At 36.4% G+C, this 19,107-nt stretch overlaps 1 long non-coding RNA gene across 1 annotated transcript; it reads left to right on the plus strand.

Moving 5' to 3' along the window:
- The first annotated feature begins 2,454 nt into the window (after positions 1–2,454).
- On the plus strand, positions 2,455–5,547 carry LOC144577564 (uncharacterized). The gene is made up of 2 exons (XR_013521728.1): positions 2,455–4,625; positions 5,490–5,547. It is a non-coding gene; the product is annotated as an uncharacterized LOC144577564 (long non-coding RNA).
- Positions 5,548–19,107: the final 13,560 nt, after the last annotated feature.

Genomic DNA, 19,107 nt, shown 5'->3' on the forward strand with positions numbered 1-19,107 from the left:
TAACTTCTGGTGGTTTGCTATCAGTCTTTATGTTCCTCATTTCTAGAAGCATTCCTCTGATCTCTGCCTTCCTCACATGGTGTTCTCCCTGTATCTGTGTCTGTGTCCAAATTTGTATTTGCTGTAAGGACATTATACATATTAGAGTAGGGACTTACCCTACTCCATTGTGACCTCACATGCATGTGTTACCTCTGCCTGTGTTACCAGATCCTGTATTGGTCTGTTCTCACACTGCTATTAAGAACTACCTGAGACTGGGTAATTTATGAAGAAAAGCAGTTTAATTGACTCACAGTTCCAAATACTGTACAGGAAGCATGGCTGGGAGGCCTCAGGAAACTTACAATCATGACAGAAGGGTGAAGAGGAAGCAAGCACATCTTCACATGGTGGCAAAAGATAGAGAGCCAAGGGGGAAGTACCACACTTTTAACCAGATCTTACGAGAACTCACTCACCATCTTAAGAACAGCAAGGCAGAAATCCACCCTGATGATCTGATCGCTTCCCAGCAGGTCCCTCCACCAACAGTGAGAATCATAACTCAACATGAGATTTGGGTGCAAACACAAAGTCAAACTATGTCAGACCCTTTTTCAAAATAAGGTAACATGTTGAGGTACTGGGTGTTAGGAATTCAACATATACATTTTGAGAAAACACAATTCATAACATTGAGTTCCAAGTTAACTGTTAGGAATGACAAAATGCTTCTTAATAATCACAGGCTGGCAGGTTATAGCTGTTAGTCAGACATCTTCTTTAAAATAAATGTAAGAAATTGGACAATAAAATACATAAATAGAAGATAGATTACAGAAGTTTTTCTGGAAGTAATTTTAAAGTTTGATTTGTTCTTGTTTTTAAGGGAACTCCTTCAATTTTCTCATGCCATCTCAGAGAAAACTATTTCCTCACTTATATGCCTATCCTTATGAAGCCAGGAATCTAAACAAGCAATTAATAAATAATTATAAAGCCACCCATATTAGGGAAGGTCTCATCTCATCTAAATATTGTGAGAAATAAAATGATTATTTATTGACTCAACAGATGTTTACATGTCAGAAATTGTTCCAAGCTCTAGAGACATAGCAGTGAATAAATTAGACAAAGCCTCTACTCTCATGAAACTTACATAGCTTGAAACCAAACCAGAAAACCTAATAAAATTTTTAGCGAGATTTACCAAGTACTTGATAAATGGTCACGTGTGTGTAACAGACAATGTATATGTTTTTAAAATGTCAAGTTTTCTCTGGCCTCTGATGGTCTAGGAAAGCATTCTTGACAGACAAAAAACTGAGTTGAATCCTGCAAAAGACAGTTGAGATTTTGATAGAGAAAAGAACAGAAAGTAGCCAAAAGTAGGTTGATGATATGAAAAGAGAAACCATGTTAGGAAAAGTTGATGGAACAAAGACAAGACAAATTTGATAGGCTAATGTTTATATAAGAGGGTGAGAGAAAGAAAAATTGCAAAAAAGTTCAAGACCAAGGAGTTGGTGGTTTATCATCTAGGTAGTGGAAAATTATTTATGGTTTTTGAGAGAAAGTGGATGGTATAAAAATAATATAAATTTGATTGGGAGACAAATGTATTTGAGAAGAATATGCTAGATGCAATAAAACCCATCAGGAAAAATATTGCAGTAATTTTGTTAATAGGTAACTGGTTAGAACTAAAATGATAGATGGATTTGATCTTCTCTTTCTTCTTCCTCCTCTGTATAATCTTTGAATGGTTGCTTCTCTTTGACAGACTTTACCACCTCTATGCCCACGATTTCCATTCTAAATCTCTATGCTCTTGATCCAGCATTTCAGATTTACATTTTCAGTTGCCGTCTTTGTTTGTATGTCCACCCGATGTGCTAAATGCAATATATAACACACTTTCCTGCTTCTTTTGTTGAGTGTGAACTGCAACACCAGCAATCTGCACAAGCTAGAGATTTGTGAGTTACCTTCTCCCTCAGCATCATCCACATCCTATCAAGTCCTCATGTCCTTAAGTGTTTCTTAAATTCAGCCTCTCTTCCCCTTTATACTATTACTATCTTAATTAGGCCCCTTAGAATTCCTTAACTTTAATTGCTGTAAAATGCCTTCAACCTAGTCTACCTAGTCTTACTCCTACTCAGTGTATTTTACCACACCAGCACTAAAGAGATTCGATTATGCTATTACCTAAAATGCCTTTCAATGGCTTTTTATTGCCTCTAGGATAAAGTTTAATTTCTTATTGCAAAACACAGTTTCTTCAGGATCTGATCCAAGCTGATTTCTTTAGCTAATCTTTGTCATATTTCATAAAGAACTCTGCTCCAGAGATACTCAGCTGTTTTCATTCTTCTTTATGTCCCTGGCTCTCTCTAGTTTCTGTTAGAAATTTTCTACTTCCTTTGATTTGGCAATCTCCTCAAATCCATTTAAAAATCTAAAGAAGAATTTTTGTATCTATCCAAGAATTTTTGGTTACATATGCAATGATATGTATATTTATTATTTCTTTATTAAAATATGACAGAATCTTATATATAATTCTTATTTATGTGATATGGTGATCAGAAAATTTGGGATTTAAAATTTCAGAGGGGACCATTTCAAGGAACATTTCCAAATATGAAATGAAACCATGAAAGTTGCTTAGATAAAATGGAGAAAAAAGTGATTATTAATAACAGGTAGAGGAAAAGGGAGGCCATAATGGTACCAGAGCTACAAAAGTCAATGTTTAATTTACCCAATAAGACAGCAGAAATGGAATGGAGTGGACAATTATAAATCATATGATATAGGCTATAATATAGGCTTCAGTAAGGTCTTATGAGAGGTGTAAAAGTCATGTACTTTAATATCTTCTGTTAATCATAAACATTCTGGCTTAATACAGGAGGCTATAATTATATGCAAAGTACACTGTACTTGGGATATTACAATAGAAATGAGAACCAACTAGTTTCAATTAGTTTTCTGTTAGGCATAATAATTTCTATTACCCTGCCAAAGAATCCACATGTCATAATTTCAGGAACCTGTGAACGTTACCTTATATAATAAAAAGATCTTTGCAGGTTTGATTAAATTAGGGACTTTAAGATGGGGAGATTATCCTGGATTATCATAACAGGGCCAGTTTTGTAATGGCAAAAGTCCTTAAAAGTGGAAGAGGGAGGTAGAAAGAGATTTGACTCCATGAAAGGAGGTCAGGATGATGCAATGTGAGGAGGGTTCAGTTTACCTTTGCCAGCTTTGAAGATGGGGCATGAGGGCCACATCAAGGAATGTAGGCCCTTCTCTAGAAGTTATAAAAGGCAAGGAAATGGATTCTCTTCTAGATCCCCTAGAAGGAATGCAGTCCTGCCAACACCTTGATTTTAGCCCAATAAAACCTATTTTGGATTTCTGACCTCAGAATGATAAGTTAATAATATTGTTTAAGCTACAGATTTTGTGGTGATTTGTTATAACAGCAAAAGAAAATAAATGCAAGTGTTCTTCTAAAAGGTTTTCAAATCGAAAGGCCAGTGGCTCAAGCCTGTAATCCCAGTACTTTGGGAGGCCGAGGCGGGTGGATCACGAGGTCAAGAGATCAAGACCATCCTGGTCAACATGGTGAATCCCCGTCTCTACTAAAAATACAAAAAATTAGCTGGGCATGGTGGCGCGTACCTGTAATCCCAGCTACTCAGGAGGCTGAGGCAGGAGAATTGCCTGAACCCAGGAGGCAGAGGTTGCGGTGAGCCAAGATCGCGCCATTGCACTCCAGCCTGGGTAACGAGCGAAAATCCGTCTCAAAAAAATAAATAAATAAAATCAAATCAAGAAGCTACCTTGCTAGGTGAGACTTTGGTGTTTAGATTAATTATAATTTAAGCTAAATTTAAATTATGAGCTAAATTTGAGGAAACTCCTTAAATTCCTAAGGATTCAAGAGTCTTCTACAGGTTTAAGGTATAGACATTGAGGATTTAAAAAAATATACCAGTGACTGGAGTTTTCCTATGAAGAGGAGTTCGTGATTAAAGCATATTGTAGCTATATTTTAAACTTATATAGGCTTTCATTTAAGAAACTGTGAATAGACAGCTCAATAGCTGTCTCTACATCTTTTAGAAAAATAAAAAGTATTAATTTACTGATAGGTATTCAGAGCGGGTGAAATGAGAGACATCCATATACATTTAGTAGCACAGCAAAACTAATAACTCTATTTCTTGAGTTCCTCCACTTGCTGGAACTAATAGCTATGAATCCAAAGTGCCTTCATTTCTCTCAAATTTGCAGCCTAGCTTAGACAGGGGCCTTGGTAAATATTGGATCTGGTAATAGTGTAAAACCAAAATGGGGCCAATTCACCCACCACAGTAGAACTCATATAACCACACAGAGGTTTTTGCAGTGACAAAGGTGTTTATTGCAGGGCTCCAAGCAAGAAGATTCAAGGAAGCTCATGCTTAAGACCCCACCTCCCCTATGGCCTGCAGATAAGAGTTTTTAAAGACAGGAGTAAATTTCAGGAAAGCAGAAGCTACAGGCAAAATCATAAATCAGTATATGGAGGTCAAACATTGGTTTTGGCCTAAAAGAGTGGGATATCTTGAAGCAGGAACTTACAGGTAGGTAGATTTAAAGATCTTTTGATTGACAATTGGCTAAGAAAGGGAAGCTCTGTTTAAAAATTTGGGGTCATGGCTGGGTGCAGTGGCTGATGCCTCTAACCCCAGCACTTTGGAAGGCTGAGCTGGGCGGATCACTTGAGAACCAGGAGTTTGAGACCAGCCTGGCTAACCTGGTGAAAGCCATCCCTGCTAAAAATACCAAAAATTTAACCAGGTGTGGTGGTGGGCATTCGTAGTCCCAGCTACTCCAGAGGCTGAGGCACAAGAATCGCTTGAACCTGAGAGGCAGAAGTGGCAGTGAGCCAAGATCACACCACTGCACTCCAGCCTGGGTGACAGTTCTGCTGTGCTACTAAATGTTTATGGGATGTCTCTCATTTGACCTACTCTTGAATAACTATCAGTAAATTAATACTTCTTATTTTTTTTAAAGATGTAGAGACAGCTGCTATTGAGCTGTCTATTCACAGTTCCTTAAATGAAAGCCTATGTAAGTTTAAAATATAGCTACAATATGCTTTAATCATGAACTCCTCTTTATAAGAAAACTCCAGTCACTAGTATATATTTTAAATCCTGAATGTCTATACCTTAAACCTGTATAAGATTCTTGAATCCTTAGGGATTTAAGGAGTTCCCTCAAATTTAGCTCAGGATTATAATTAATCTAACACCAAAGTCTAACCTTGCAAGGTAGCTTCTTGTCTTCCTGTCTCAACATTAAAAAATAAATAAAATTTGGGGTCAATAGAAAAATGTTAAGCAGTTAGAGAGAATGACTTCCACCAAACTCCTTATGAAGGAACTCACAATAAAGGGTGATAAAGTTTAGTCTTCACTTCTCCCTTATCTGGGGTCTAGGTGCCAGCAGATCCATTCAGTGAGTCTGAGCCCATGAAAGACAACTCAGGGACCTATGGTAAGATGTTACCTTTAGTTTCTATAGAAAAAACAAATAGGTGTGAAACAAGTTACTTATTTATTTCTGGGGCTAACTAGGTGCTTGGGTTTCCCCTGAAAGGGACTGAGGATTTTCCTTTATTTCTGTGCTTGGTGTCCATAGTCCCCCCAAAACAAAGAACCATGCTCCATTGCAGTAAATATCAGTAAACAGTGAGTAACTTACTCACTTCAAGTATTTTTTCTAATTAAGTATAAGTATCATTTTGTGGTCATTACTATAAGAAAACTGTAGGAAAGGTTAAGAAACAATATCCAAGTAACAGTTTTTAGAAAGGACATTTTAAAATGTGCTATATATAGATGAGCATTGGTTTTACTTATCTTTAAAGAATAGTAAAAAGAACATTTTATATATCTCAAAACTTTTCTGACTTGTGTGGTTTCTTCAGACACTTTAGACCTTTACAATTTGCATATGTTCTGAACTGTTATTGTATTATGATAAATAGAGATTATTATATATTTTCAGATAATGTTTTCTTAACAATTCAACTTTTATTTGTAACTCTTCCGTTTATTTTAATTACTAGCACAGTGTGCAACATTTATTAATCAGCAGAGCCTTTTTAAGTTAAAATTCTAAATTAGCTAACCCCATTAACACAGAATACTCCAAACAAGCAGTAATAGGAGAGGTAGTTACTGTGCAAATCGTATTATACATGCAGGTGCTCTAGGGCACAGTTAAGCATGATTACCCTCTTTTGATCCAGTATTCCTCTGCCTCTCCCAGCTAATTTCCAGTGGAAATTTACAAAGTGCTGCCTTCATTTTTCCAGCTTAATTTTTTTTAATGAAGTTCTGGTACTTTATAACACTGGGGCTATAGATAATAAACCTGTGTATAATTAAGAAGTTCTAGAATTTGTCTATGAAAGAGCCCTTTATTACTTTGGCTGTATAATAAGAACTAATAAGAACTATGCTCTCTTTTTGTCCACTGTTTCTCTGAAAGAAAAAAAAAGTGTTTTTTAAGTAAATGACTACAGAATACTAGAATTCTGTTCTTACAGACACCTGTGTTTAAAGAAGTTTAAGATTTAAAAAATCTATATAATTTGATAATTTGGAATACTTTTAGTGATATGCTTGAGAATATGTACTTTTGGTATATGCAATCACACAAGTCACTAAAAAGACACTTTTAATATTTGGACTTTATGCTGTCGAGACATTCATAAAACCAGTTTTAGGCCCTGAGTGAAAGATCAGATAGCTAGATCTGTTAGCCATGGAGATGGTTTAGAAATGGGAGTCAATGGGAATAGAGGCCGAAGTCACTGGGGCCACAGTCCAGTTAGAGGACCATTGTCACAGTCCAGGTCAGAGATGAACAGGACTCATCATAGAACTGAGATGTTGGTCATGGAGGGGAGAGAAAGGTTGACAAAATGCTTTATAGGTAGAATCCTGTAACTGGGAGTGTCTAATTTTTTGGCTTCCCTGGGCCACATTGGAAGAAGAAGAATTGTCTTGGGCCGTGCATAAAATACACTAATGATAGCTAATGAACTTAAAAAAAAAACACACAACAAAAAATTGTATAATGTTTGAAGGAAGTTTACAAATCTGTGTTGGGCTGCATGTGGCTTGCAGGCCCTGGGTTGGAGAAGTTTGCTATAAACCCTAAATCAGATTTAGGGGCTTGCCTGATATTGTTCGGATGGTGTGGTCAGAGGCACAGATGCATTTAGGATCACTGTCTCAGAGCTTTCTTACTCGCAAAGAAAAAGGATCCATTCAAGGAAACTCAAGAAACTAAGGTGATGGAGGCTGAGGCAGGAGAATTGCCTGAACCCAGGAGGTGGAGGTTGCAGTGAGCCGAGATCGCGCCATTGCACTCCAGCCTGGGTAACAAGAGCGAAACTCCATCTCAAAAAAAAAAAAAAAAAAAAAAGATACATTGAGGAATTTTATAAAGACCTAAAGGAAAAGTGGACTAAGACGAAAAGGAGTCTGCAGGGACATGGTCTTTTAGTGGCATCCCTGCTTTCCTCTACACGTCTGCTGCTTCTTTCTACTGACTAGCTTATCTGATGATTCCTAAATCATAAATTTTCTTTCCCATCAATCTTTAGCTTTCACTTAGTTACCACCCAAGCCTAATTAAACATAACCTTCCATCTATAGAACCCACAGCTACTTTTGTTTTTCAGTGCAAGTTTCTGCGAGAGAATATGTTTTGCTCAATTTATGTTACCAAATTGGCTCACATAAGCCATAGACTTGGAACACAATAGACAATAAATGAGGGTTAAATTAAAGGATGTGTTAAATCACCATACTATTAGACCACAACTGTGGTCAAGGGGAGGATGTGTCACATTATATCAAATACAGTTTTTTTGTGAGAGAGATTGAGAAGAGCAGAGGCAGGAAGGTCCTCTTATGCCCTGACTTGTTGGCTTCTGACTTAGGCGATTGGCTAGAGGGTGATGTTCTGACTTACCTAAGAAAAAATATATAAGAAGCCTTGCAAGTTTGATGGCATGGAGGATTTGGGCATGAGTTTAACTTGGAGGCAGCTCCATTTGAGGTTCCTCTAGTGCATCAAGGTAAATATCCCTAGTGAACATTTAAAAATACTGTTCTTCAGTTAAAGAATGATACTGTGTATTGAGATAAAGATTTAGAAACCATCAGTTTAGAGATGATAGTTAAAACCTTGGTGATGGACTAATCCCCCAGGAGAAACTATGCAGAGAGAAGATTACAGATTTCTAGGAATTGCTTTAATGTTAGGGTAGTGGTTTTTAGTCAGGGTTGCTTAACTGCATCACCTTGAGGTTTAAAATTATATGCATGTGAATTTCTAAGTCTCTATCACAGATAGTTTGGTTTGGTAGGCATAAATATTTGCAAATTATGCCCAGGTGATTCAAATGCACAGTTCTTGTTAAGAGTCATTAATTTAAGATAATGGCAGATAATAATGAGTCAGTCAAGAAACAGAGACAGCAAGAAAGAGAACCAGGAGCGATTGTGTAAATTAAAGAGGCTTGGCTATAAGGAGTGGATGAACAGCTTGATGCAGAGTTCAAATTCAGTGAAAACTAAAAAGGGTATCTAGGATTTGGCTGTCAGAAAGTCATTCATTAGTAGATTTTACTTTCCCCTGTAACTATTACCTAGTTGTTACTGCTCCTGTATTTTCTTTGGATATTAACATCACATTAAGCCATCTATATATTGTAGAATCTATAGTCTTCTGTTTAAAAATCATTTCGTTACATCTTTGGTACAGTCACAATTTCTTAAAAATAACTAATGGTGATTTGGTGATCTCATACAAAAGCTTGAACAGTAATTTAAAATATAATTTATCTTGTCAGGGACCTTAAAATCATCATCAGAGCTAGATACTCACTTTAAAATTCTAAACCAGAGATTGCAAACTAGTAGCTTGTGAGCTGCATATAGCCTCCCAGGGTGTTGTATTTGGATCCCACAATATTCTAAAAATTAGATAAATTAAAAATTAATTAAGAATGGTAATTAAATTATTTAAAACTCCAAATTTTTCCTCTTATGGAAAAAATTTGGAGATCTAGAAGGAGCAGGCTCACACTCTGACATGGCCAACAATTCGTTAAAATTTGGACTCTTCAGTTTACATCTGACTCATTTATGTCACCTGCCTGGCCCTTCAACAGAAAAATAAGAGAGCCTTGCTCTGGATGATAAGCTTCTACCAACAGAGCCTCTGACTTATGTGCTACACTTAGCACAATAGTTGATGAACAGTAAGTGCTCAGAGGTTTCTTACCTATTGAAGTCTGACTCTTGAACTTGAGCTGGGTTTTGCTCGTTTTAGCCTAATATATCAGATCACAAAAATCATTCTCACTAAAAACAAGTCAAGCCAAAAAAAATGAGGTAAAGTAGGATTTCTCTTTGATGTTTATTAATACTACACTAGAAGTCTCAGTAACAGGCCTATATTTTCTTTTGTTATTTTTACTATAAACGTGAGTTTCAAAATGCTTAAAAAACTAATCTTAAAACTAATGTTAATGAGTTTCTTTCAAATAGATTTGGGAAAAAATTGCATTGAAAACACTTAAATGGATTTTTGGCACAGGGCTTATCAGTCTTAAATATACTTTTATTTGACGGGAACATCAAAGGGGAAATATAATACAGTATATAGCATTTTGCAAATATATTCACTCAGCAAATATTATTGCATGCTGACTGTATGCCAGATACTACTTAGGCATTGAGAACATAGCAGTGAACAATACAGACAAAAGTCTTTTTTTTTTGAGACAGAGTCTCACTCTGTTGCCCAGGCTAGAGTGCAGTGGTGCGATCTCAGCTCACTGCAACCCCCGTCTCCTGGGTTCAAGTGATTCTCCTGCCTCAGCCTCCCAGGTAGCTGGGACTACAGGTGCACACTGCTGCACCTGGGTAATTTTTGCATTTTTAGTAGAGACAGGTTTTTACCATGTTGGCTAAACTGGTCTCGCACTCCTGACCTTAGGTGATCCACCCACCTCAGCCTCCCAAAGTGGTGCGATTACAGGCATGAGCCACCATGGCCAGTAACAAAAGTCTGTTGACCTTGTGGAGCAAATGACCTAGTTGGCCATGAGTCCCTTCATCTCATCCCTAGACCATAGTTTGTAATACACTGCTCTGGGTATAATTAGATGTATTTGTTGCCACCTTAGCCACCTTATTTTCCTCCTTACATATATTATTTTGTGTGTGTGTGTGTGTGTGTGTGTGTGTTTTTTTTTTGAGACAGAATGTCACTCTGTCACCCAGGCTGGAGTGCAGTGGCATGATCACTGATCACTGTAGCTTTGACCTCCAGGCTCAGGTGATCCTCCCACCTCAGGCTCCCTAGTAGCTGGGACTATACCTTTCCCCCACCATGCACAGCTAATTTTTGTACTTTTTGTAGAGATGGGGTTTCACCATGTTGCCCAAGCTGGTCCCAAACTCCTGGGCTCAAGTGATCCACCCACCTTGGCCTCCCAAAGTGCTAAGATTACAGGCGTGAGAAGTTAATGTTCTTTAAGTGATTTATATAAGTCCTTAAAATATCTGAGTTCATCATTCTTAAAATTTTGTTTAAAACATTCGATGTAAATGGCCTAAAAGAAGAGCCTATGTGAATGCTATTTAGCGGATGCCTTTAACTTTAGTATCTTTTAGCAGAGATTTTTAAAAACATTTTTCACAGTCAGAGGAAAATAAAGTGAACTCTGCAAAATATGTATCAGAAATTTGTTACATAGATGTAATGAAATTACTGAGACAAGATGATTTGAGATTAACAATAATAATAAATCCAGGGAAATATATTCCTCTTAAGCTAAGAAAAATGTAAGGAAAGGGACAAATATCTTTCCAGTTAAATTTAGAAGCTTGCAATATAAGCTTACTGTTTAGTTGAACAGATAGTCTTGCCACTTGCATTCTTTGTATTTAAACATCACATTTCTGTCTCCACCCTGGGGGTGGAGATATTGCCGCCTAAATAGTTCATGAGTTTTAAATTCGTGCTATGAAGTCTACTCTAAGTATAAAATACTGTGTGTATTAAGCTCTTATAGCTATGGTTTGTCCTCAACCATAAAGGGAGTCTTATTTCTATTCCAGATTGTTGCTCATTTTATTAATATCGCTTCAAAAACCCCACTAATCTAAGCTATGTTTTGAAGTCTTTCTGTTCGTATTAATGAGCTATATATTAGGTTTACGTCGACATTTAGGTAGTTAATACATAAAGTACAGATAGATTTTATTTTTCATATTGAAGGTAATGAAAAATAGACTGCTATTTATTTGCTGACCTTTTTCCAAAACTATTTCCAAGACTATTCTGTATAATAAAGGACAAATATTCAGTATCTTATAGCTATAACATGGTTTGTTTTTTTAGAAGCGGCAAAACTGTTCATTACTAATTATACTTACTACAAGTATAAAACACGTCTCATCCTATTTTATATATTTTTACCAAATAATTTGTATATTTCCAATTACATATTCTTTCAAAATGATTTGTCTTAAAAAAGCCTATGATTAGTTTTTTAGTTTATGAAAACCAGGTCATCTGATGAGATCAGGCATGAACTGCTTATAACTCAGCCCCTCAGCCCTCAAAACATTTCTCTTTCTTTCTTTCTTTCTTTCTTTCTTTCTTTCTTTCTTTCTTTCTTTCTTTCTTTCTTCTTTCTTTCTTTTGTTTACATAATATCTTAATATATCCTACAACAAATTCTGAGTTTCAAAGGTTGAGTTCAAGTTTTGGGGAATCAAGTTGATTTATAATACAATTTAAGAGTATTTAAAGATTTTTTTTTTGTTTTGTCTCTCAGATGTAGTCTCCCTGTCACCCAGGCTGGAGTGCAGTGGTGCGATCTCGGCTCACTGCAACCACCACTTCCCAGGTTCGAGTGATTGTCCGGCCTCAGCCTCCCCAGTAGCTAGGACTACAGGTGCCCACCACAACGCCTCACGAATTTTTTATATTTTTAGTGGAGATGGGGTTTCACAGTATTAGCCAGGATTTTCTTTCTTTCTTTTTCTTTCCTTCCTTCCTTCCTTCTTTCTTTCTTTTTCTTTCTCTCTCTCTCTCTCTTTCTTTCTTTTCGTTGACAGGGTCTCACTCTGTTGCCCAGATTGGAGTACAGTGGTGTGATCTTGGCTCACTGCAACCTGTGCCTCCTGGGTTCAAGTGATTCTCCTGCTTCAGCCTCCTGAGTAGCTGGGGTTACAAGCCCATGCCGCCACACCTGGCTATTTTTTTACATTTTTAGTAGAGATAGAATTTTGTCATGTTGGCCAGGCTGATCTCAAACTCCTGACCTCAAGGAATCCACTGGCCTCGGCCTCCCAAAGTGCTGGGATTACAGGTGTGAGCCATAGAACCCAGCCTAAATTTACCATTTTCTATATTATAATAATGGTTAAAATATTAGACTTAATAGTAATTTTTGAGCAGGTGTACTTTTATAACATGAACATTTGCTGTTTGTGGATTCATTTATTAGATCCAATCAACATCATTTTTCCATATTTCCTCTTTACGGTCTTTCATCAACTCTTTCCCAACTTTTAAACGTAGGTGTCTTTGCTTGTCAAATCAAGTTTTGTAGACCAGAGTACAGAATCCCTTCCCCTAATTAGTCTACAGTGGAAGTTTTCTATTCCTTTTTTCTTTTTCCCTATTTAAATAATTGTCCTGTTTGAACATTACAAAGCTCTTACACCTTGCCCCTTCTGTGGCAAGTATTTTAGATTGACCTTTTAAGCAGACATTCTGGGGTGACCCCTAGCAGTCACCCCTATATCCCTATTTAGAAGTTCCTGTCCTTCCAATGTTGCTATGATTGGAAGGACGAGGCTGCTCATAGACTAACATCTTTATTAATGAAGGTTGAGAACTTTTGAGAATGTGCTATAATTCTGCTATAAGAACAGAAAAAACAATTGACATAATTCCTACTTTATGTAATTTGAAAGATAAAACTATTGGTTTTCTAAGAGATTCTTTTTATTTATTACATTAGTGCATGCTAAGAAATAATAACATCCCACAGTCACTCTTCAGGTGGTTAGCAGTTAACCACAACTTCAACATATAAAGTTCAATTACTCAAATATTGAAACAATAAAATTCATACGACCTTATTTACTATTTTTTTATTATATTTTCTTGTGTATATAGGATAGGAGGTTTTGAAGCTTGAAAAGTAAATAATTTTATACTTACTTGGAGAATAAGAAAAAGTATATGTTTCTCTTTTCCCACCTGAAAAAGTGAATGCATCAGTAGTCACGTATTGTTTAAGAGTCCTGTATTTACTTTATAATTCACAGATACAAAATCTCTTCCAAGAGAAGGTGGGAAGTGTCAGACTTGCCTGGCATCAAAGGATCATAAGGCATGTAATTCAGCAACAGAGTTTACAGAGAGGAATGTGATAATGGGCCACCGCCTTGATCCCCAGTCTTTGTTAGCCTTTGTGATGATGCTGTGGCCCAGTCAGCCTCTCAAGGAGAGAGCCAGCGTAGCACCTCAACAGTGGTTACAGGTGTGACAGGAATATCTGCAAGTGGGCTAATATTCTCAGTTGCATAGAGTTCCAACATCCGTCATAGAGATGTTATTCACTTCGGAATTGTTCTTTGTGAGAAATGAGACTATACTTGCTTGATAAATGCATTGATGGGAGGTACTTTTTATTTTTATGGTATGAAGAAAATGGCAAAAACCTGAAAGAGATATTTAGGAGATATTATTAACTTGATTTCTAGAGACATTTGATTTTAAAAATAAGGATCTGGAGAAGTACTATAGCACAGTGAAGATGATAAGGATTTGGAGAAGTGCTATAGTACAGTGAAGATGACACATGATTTAGAATCAGAATACCCAGATTCCATTTCGACCTCTGCCACTGAGTATCTGTGTTATAACTCCTATTCATCTTTATTTTCCATTCTGCAAATGGAGATACTAAAATGTTCTTCACAGAATTTTTGTGAGTCTCAAGTATTTTATATAGAGAGAGGTTAAACAACACATCTATGAATTAATTATGCCAAAAACTCAAAATTCATCATATAAATTAAAATGTTCTTAATTTTAAAATAGTATCCCTAAGCCAAAAGAGCAGCCAGTGCAGTCAATTGCCATTGAAGTAGACTTTCGTTAATCTTAAGTCACTTGAATAACGGTAGCATTATTGGTAGCAGTTATGAATAATGGGGTCTTCAAGTCAGCCAGGCCTGAAATCACATCTTAGCTCTGCTTTGCTAGCTGTATTACCTGAATGAGCCTTGACTTCCATATAGGGTTATTACAATGAATGAACAACTTAATTTACATAAGGTATTTAACATGGAGGCTGAAAAGAACATGTCCAGTAAATAAGGTTGATGCTAAAAGTAGACACAAAAATCAAAGTTACCTGCTGCAGCAATCATCATCATCATCATCATCATCATTACTTTAGATATTTTTATGATCAACAGAAAAGACCAAACTTTTAAAACCCATATAAACTCTCACAGAACATCTAAGATTGTGATATGCTTTCAGTATAACCCAGATACCTCACAAAATACACTGAAATGAGTAAAGAAAATTTTTAAAAAGTTATAAACCTATAAGGAGAAATACAACAGAAAATAAGAAAGAGCAATTGAAAATACCAATTAATTTTTAGCAGGTGGAAGGAAGATAGGAAATTCATAAATGACACAAAAGAGTTAAGAGAACTGAAATCTAAGTGCCAAAAGAGTGAGATGTAAAAGAGAAACAGGGCAGTTTGTCCTGCAGAAACATGGAAAGACTCTGGAACTAAATCTAAGGTTATTGCAGAAAGTGAGAGAAAGAATGAAGCTGAAAACAGTTCCAAGTCTCTGTAAGCACTAATGAAATCCCCAGGTCCATGTCCCAGTCCATCTATCCATAACAACCTATTCTTAGAAAAATTTACACCAAAAAGCTCTAGTCTCAAGGAAAGCAGGTACAAAGTAAGGCCAAGGGGAAGCACCAAATGGAATACGTAGATTTTAACCCAATGTCTGCCTATTGAACTCTTCCCTTGCTCATCTCTTAAGTGCATTGGCAGCTTGGACTTATATCCTGATTGCATCTTCGGAAAAGATGCGACAGTTCCCAGTGAAACGAGTTCAAATATCAATAATCTAGGGACGTTTTGATTAAAAGGCTGCATGAGAGTAAAATTAAATCTGTCAAAAAGCCACTCTTTTACACACATAGAGCATCTACTTTAATTTTTATATTTCCTCTTTTAATATAAACTTAAGAATGGATTAGCAGTGGGAAAATAATCAACATGGAAGAAGGATACAAATCCAAGCATAATAAGCTAGAAGAAACAGACATCATAATGCAGCAAATGGGTAAATTCAGAAATTTTTAATGCATATAATCAAAGGAGATACAGTATTAATGAAATAAAATTTGGATGCTTTTTTAGATTAAAAAACATTTAGAGAAAAGTGGAAGCTCTGGAAAATAAAAAACTATATATAGCAAAATAAAATATTCTCCTGAGAAAAATATTCTAAAATTCAGACTTTAAAAAGAGGTTGAGGTTCAACATATATTTATTGAGCCATTACTATATGCCAAAATTTTCATGCAGATGATCTCATTTAGTTAAGACAAAGAAGGGTGTTTTCAAAAATCTAAATTCAATGGAAAATTATTTTTTGGCATTTAATAAACTTAGAAAAAAAGTAGCATTCTTTCATCAATTTTAATACCTCTCTGCAATTTCTTCTTAATATTTATTAATAAATTTCTTCTTAATATTTTTCCTAAGAAAATATTTTCTAACTATTAAAAAAAAAAACAGAATCCAGAGCTTTGAATTATACAAAGTTACAGAAGCATGTATTACATATGCTCTTGGGAAAAGAGCTCTCATATGAGATAGATTATGGTCCTTCCAGTGCTAATTCACACATGGGATGGACATCACACACACACAAATTAATGTGGCCCCAATGTCCCTGAGTATACAAAGGAGGTGCTGTGAGCCGGCTGCTGCACTTACAGTTTTTATCATTTCTGAATTGCATTTTAATAGTACATTTTTCGTTTGTGTCTGAACAAAATTTGCCTCCTTAAGGGAATGGATGGCTGGGAAGACAAGGCTGGAACACTGGGTATTTCCCTGCTCATGAATTAACTCTACTTTTATTTAGCCATCATATTTCATGAAAGTAACATATATGCATATTCTTAATTGTACATATGTATGTCCATGTATATATATTCAAAAATATCTAGATCTATAATCTTTAAGTAACATTTATCTTCAAATTAGGAAAAATTATTTAATTCTCAAATCAGATTACTCTATAGAGTATAAATAGCAACATTCAAAAAATCACTTTGGTTTATAATAAAATTTTACATAATTATCAATTACTTTAAAACTATGTTCTTTTGCCAGTTTTCAATGTATATTCAGTTGTGTTTATGCTTATAGTGAGTACTTTTCAATTAACTGAACTTCATGTTAAAGAAGTGTAATATGTGCATTTACTTCTTATTTTTTACAATCTTATCAAAGAAACAGATCTGGCAAAAGTTCTTGAAAGCAATGTTGAGATATAGTGGTATATACAAACAAGTAACAACTTGAATATCTGGGCAGTTACAGAATAATTGGTACAGGTCTCAGGAAGCAAAAATTAGAAATAGTCAATTAGCTTTCAAAAATATAGGTCCATTTTATATACAGTCTTTACATTCTGAGTATACTTAATATTTTTTTATTATATACATATATATATTTTTTCCAAATAAGAACACTAACAAATAACATTCATTGTTTTTCTACCATATAACTCTCTTTCATTTTCCCCCTTAAAGTCCTACTAACGTTCGTCATAACTCTAGGTTTTACATCAATGCATTTATTTCACTGCCAGATAATTCAAATCTTCAAATTATGCACCTCTCTCGCCTATTGAATTGAGCCTAAATTCTCCAACTTAGCTGTTAGGCTTTTTCCCAACGGACTTGATCTGTTCAGGCTGTTCAACCACTGCCTACCTGCTGTTCTCTTGATGCCATTTCTACCTTTCTTTTCCCATCCTACCTCTATGGCTTTGTTTATGCTCTTCCTCCAGAAATGCTGATCCATGCACTACTGCTCTTTCCAAATCCACGTTAACATCCAGCTTTCCTAGGCAGCCTAATCTACCCACTCAACTGACACTGATTTCTCTATTATCTAAATATTTATTCACTGAACAACTCTCAATGAATTTATATGCTAGGTACTTGGAAAAATACAGTGCCAGGCAGGGTGGCTCACGCCTATAATCCCAGCACTTTGGGAAGCCAAGGTGGGAGGATTGCTTGAGGCCAGGAGATCAACACCAGCCTGGGCAACAGAGTGAAAACTTGTCTTTAATACATTTTTTTTTTTTTTGGAGACGGAGTCTCTGTCACCCAGAATGGAGTTCAGTGGCGCAATTCGGGCTTACTAGAACCTCTGCTTCCCAGGTTCAATTGATTCTCGTGCCTCAGCCTCCAGAGTAGCTGAGACTACAGGCATCCACCACCACCCCAGACTAATTTTTGTATTTTTAGTAGAGACTGGGTTTCGCCATATTGGCCAGGCTGGTCTTGAACTCCTGACCTTGTGATCTGCCCACTTCAGCCTCCAAAAGTGCTGGGATTACACGTGTGAGCCACTGCACCTGGCCCTAATAAAATTTTTAAAAAATTAGCCCGGTGTGGTGTAATGTGTTCATACCCCTACTAGAAGGCGAATTCTAGAAAGTACTGAAAGGTACTGAAAGGAATTCACCTTCTAGTAGGGGTATGAGATAATAAACATGAGTAGAATGTGATAAGTTTTATGATGGATGTATGGACAACAGGCAGTTAATGCAAAGAGGAAGATTTGTGTTTGCATATACGTGTCTGTGCAGGTATGGGGAGCTACTGGCAGGGAAATGGACTATGGGGCATGGAAAAATTGTCTTCCCAGACCATGTATGCCAGAACTGAGCACTGAAAGGCAAGTACAGTTCAAGTTAAGCATCTGGTGAAAGCTACTTTAGGCGGAAAAAAACAACATGTGCAAATAAACGTAGGTGAGTTAGAGCATAAAAAGGAATGCTGAAGAAACTGAAAAGGATTCAACGTAGCTAGAAAATTCTGTTCCTGTGAAGACAACAAAGTAGATCACAAACAGCCTCAGTGTAGTTGATTGTTCATGAAAACAATCCATGGAGGCTAGGCAGTGGCTCACACCTGTAATCCTAAACTTTGAGAGGCCTAGGTAGGTGGATCACCTGAGGTCAGGAGTTCAACACACCAGCCTGGCCAACATGATGAAACCCCATCTCTACTAAAAATACAAAAAATTAGTCGGGCATGGTGGCACACACCTGTAGTCCCAGCTACTCAGGAGGCTGACGCATGAGAATCGCTTGAACCCAAGAGGCAGAGGTTACAGTGAGCCGAGGTCCTGCCACTGCACTCCAGCCTGGGTGACAGAGTGAGACTCTGTCTCAAAACAAAACAATACAGAATAACAATGAGGAGTCACCTGCAAGCAAATTTGAAAGTCAGGTTACCTTGGGGCAGATACTTCCATATGATGAATTGAGAAGATTCGATGGCATAGGAGTGGGAGGGAAATCTGAGGCTCTCATATTAAGCCAATATTTCTAAGGAAACTAGAGTGGTTCTAGATCAGTAGTGTCTTACAGCACAAGGAAGACAGACATACCTACTCTCTAGAGGAAAACGGTGCCAATTTATGCCATTAGGATTGTTATAGGTGAAGTTCAGCTTACTGTGAGAACTCAAAATATTTGTGGTGGTAAACACATAGAGAAAAAAATCAGGAAATTTGATACAAACAACCAGAAAAATATTACAATGATCAGATGCAGAATATAAGTATTTGATTATTTAAATCTACAATAAAATCACCTGAGGTAAGGAATTCGAGACCAGACTGACAAACGTGGTGAAACCTTGTTTTTACTGAAA

Source organism: Callithrix jacchus, chromosome 8 (genome assembly GCF_049354715.1).
Source record: "Callithrix jacchus isolate 240 chromosome 8, calJac240_pri, whole genome shotgun sequence".
Lineage (NCBI taxonomy): Eukaryota > Metazoa > Chordata > Mammalia > Primates > Cebidae > Callithrix > Callithrix jacchus.